Here is a 3,540-nt window from a genome sequence, read left to right as displayed (position 1 = left end):
CCAATTTCAACAAGTTCCCTCTTCCTGTGCCAAAACGTCAGAGCAGAGAGAAACTGACATGTTAATTTTTACATATGTGTATATGTAAAAAATATATATTCATATATGTGTATATATACACATGTGTGTATGTGTATATTTATAAGAATAAATATATATATTTAAAATGTTGAAAAGAAAGGTACTATTATAATAAATAATTACTAAAATATTATGAAGCTTCTGGCTATTTATAGAGTTTGGTAAATATCCAGATACGTTTCACTATGCAGCTAAAAGAAACAACAAAAATTAATTCAGATCTTGTAGTATTAGAAAGAGCACAGGATGTGGTAACAGTGGAGTTGGCTGACTGCTTAACATGTGGGCGTGTTGGTTCTTCTGTAGAATGCAGAGGATTGTATCAAATATATTATCTCATGTAATTACAACATGGAGTCCAGTCAGATTATCTGGATCTATATCCAGCAGTTAGTTTATACTACCTTGGACCTAATTTTAGTTTTCTTGACTCTAAAATAAAAGTAATCCAATTTAATCCATTTAATTTTAAAGAAGTAATCACTTTCTTTCTGTAGGGTGATCGAAAGATTAAATGAGACAATGTAGTTTATATGCTCAACAGATGTCTAGTCTATATTAAGTTTTCAATTAATATTAACAAATGTTACTATAGTTTCTGTGGTTACTGCTCCAAAAAGAAAAAAAAAATGAAAAAACAAAAATCCAGAATTGTCCTTAGGTATATTTGGAAAACTTTAACCAAGGAGAAAAATATAAAAAGGGGTTTAAAATCTCTGCTTGCACTCATTATTTTTGACTAGTCCTACCAGTTTTACTAAGATTATTAGCATTTTCACAATGCCTAGAATACAAATAAGTGTCAAAATCCAAAGCATATTGATAAATATATACATATTTAGTTAAATATATATGTGCATTTATACCATTGATGAGCTTTTAAGAGTTATTGAACAATGAAGCTAATTTTCAGGAATAACCAGTCAAAAATATTAAAGATTTTCATTAAAAAAAAGAGCTTAGCTCATTTTGAAAAACAGCTCCTTTGAAAATTAGAATGTGGTTCCGAAGAGCATTTAAATTTGGAGTCTTATTTTACCTGAACTTTTGAACCTGTTAAAAAATTCCTCATCAGTATCTTTGTTTCTCTCATTATTTCTCTATTTTTGAAATATTGATACTTGCTCTCCATGTTTTCTTTCATTTTATATGATCAAGGATTGCATGCTTCATTTTCCTCTTATATGAACTTCAAATATATCTGCTATTTATTCTTTAATAGTATAGCTTAACTACAGTGACAGTAAACCTTCAGAATTACTGAAGAAATATGCCTGATCTCAAAACAAAATGAGCTCTTTAACTATAAGCTCCTTATTATCTCTCTCCTTTTGATTTTTACTAAAATTTTGTTCTTATCCATTTTAATGAAGCACATTTGCAGTTGAAATACCTTTTTACTTTTGTGATAATCTTTACTACATATAAAATATGGTTGTTGGAGTCTAACTTGACTAAGCAAACTTAAAATACAAGCAGGTAGAGAAATAATTATGTTATTAAATTTCTATCAATTTATTTCATAAAAGTGATTTCTCTTCAACTTTCCTTAAAAGTATTCAGCGATGACTGGGGAGGTGAGAACAGAGGTTGCTGAAGGAAATTGATGACCCTTTAAACACATACTAAAAACTAGCCTGCTGGATATTGGAATTAAGTCGAAAAGTTTGCTAGATGAAGGTTGATTTTGCTTGGCTGGGCAGGTGTACTCTTCTCTTGTTTCTGGATTTGCTTGCTCAGTTGAAAATGCCTGTCACCTCTGATATAAACACACACACACACACACACATACACACACAACATGGGTGATTTATACCACCAGATAGATGAGACCAATTAAACACATAACATTCTGTTTCAAAATAGGGGTTTCTACCTATGTTGATCACGTCGTGTGCATGCAATTTTTTATTTTTTTTACTGCAGGTCTACCTTTATTATCAAAACTCAAAGACACATGCCATGGTATACCTGTAAGTAGATTTGAAAACGGTTTATCATCACCTAATAAGTTACACAGGAGATTTCAGTTCAGGTTGACAAAATGTAAACTAGATTTAAAATGCTGTATTAAAAAACAACAAAAATACAGTTTGCATTTTCAGATAATTAAAGTAAGTGGAGACCTAACACTAAAAAACTGAAATACATACAGGATTATCATTCCATAATTGTTCTATTTTGCTCTTTTCATTCTAAGAATGTAGTTTTACTTAGAAAATGACAGTTAACTGGTCAAATTTTTGCTTAAGGCATTTATTCGTACTTAACCAGAGAGGTTGCAGTCAGCTATTCTAAACTCTTTTATGTTAAATATGAACATTTTCCCAATACTACTCTTCAGTAATATCTCATTTATATTCCTCCTTAAGAACCACATAGGCTTCTTTTAACTAATTTAAAATAAACAGGTAATAAACTACAGCATTTACTAAGAGTAGAGGTACTCTGGTTAATGCTCAAAATGGTGTGGCCAGAGGAAAAGTAAGCATTATTAAATATAAATGCAATTCTTGCCAATACAAATTGAACCATTTTTTCCCTGATAAAAAGCTAGTCCAAGACAGGGTCTCATTCTATAAAAGATATATCATTTCTGAATCACAGTGAAAGGGATTTGAGTAATTTACTAGTTTTTTTTTCTACTATGTGCCTTAGCGATACCTCACTAAAAACTGATATCTGACGCAACAGAATGACATTTGCAGAATGTAATATTGCAGTGACAATATTGAGATGGATTGCTACAAATTCGTTGAGTATTAAATGATTACATTCTAATTATATAGAATATTGATTCAATAACAAAAATGGAAAACAGCAGCAGGAAATTTATTTCATTCAATGTTCAGAGATAAAAGAGTTAAACATTCTTTCCATTATTTTCTACAGATATGTCCTCTTTTTATACTGAAATCTGATGGAAATTAAATTCAGGCATTTTTTTCCAAGCTACTGTATGAGGGGGATGCTGAAGGACCTCACTATATAGCATATTGCAACGTAGGACTCTTTCATTCATCAATTCTGGCACGCTTCCAAAATATATCCAATAATCCAGTTTTATTTCTGTCTAGGAGGCTAGGTGCCAAGGATCGGATAGGATGTAAGCACAGATACATATAAGCAGCAAGATCATAGTCAACAAATTTTAAAAACTGAAAATGGAAGACATAGTTAGGCTGGCAAAGCCCGAGACACATCATCCTTCCTGTGTGTATGCATTTTCCATGAGAGAGTTGAGGCATATAATGACACAAAAATATCTGTGTGACTTTAAATAAATCATTTAACTTTTCTGAAAGCCGGTGACTTCAGTAGTGTGTGAGTTCTTCTCTACTCTTAATTTAAGATTATAAAATAAAATCCTGGAATATTCACCGTGAATAAAAGATGGTAGAGTTTAAATTTTCCTCTTAGAATAAACAATATAAAATTTACCCATTAAAAGGTATCAAA

The 3,540-nt window shown here is 30.8% G+C and overlaps 1 pseudogene; it reads right to left on the bottom strand.

Annotated features, from left to right (window-relative positions):
* Nucleotides 1–3,033: 3,033 nt before the first annotated feature.
* Nucleotides 3,034–3,256, bottom strand: LOC105297222 (annotated as a pseudogene).
* Nucleotides 3,257–3,540: the final 284 nt, after the last annotated feature.

The sequence above is a fragment of the Pteropus vampyrus genome, unplaced genomic scaffold (genome assembly GCF_000151845.1).
Source record: "Pteropus vampyrus isolate Shadow unplaced genomic scaffold, Pvam_2.0 Scaffold136, whole genome shotgun sequence".
NCBI lineage: Eukaryota > Metazoa > Chordata > Mammalia > Chiroptera > Pteropodidae > Pteropus > Pteropus vampyrus.
The sequence above is the reverse complement of the archived record's forward strand: the minus strand, read 5'-3'. Positions and strand labels throughout refer to the sequence as shown.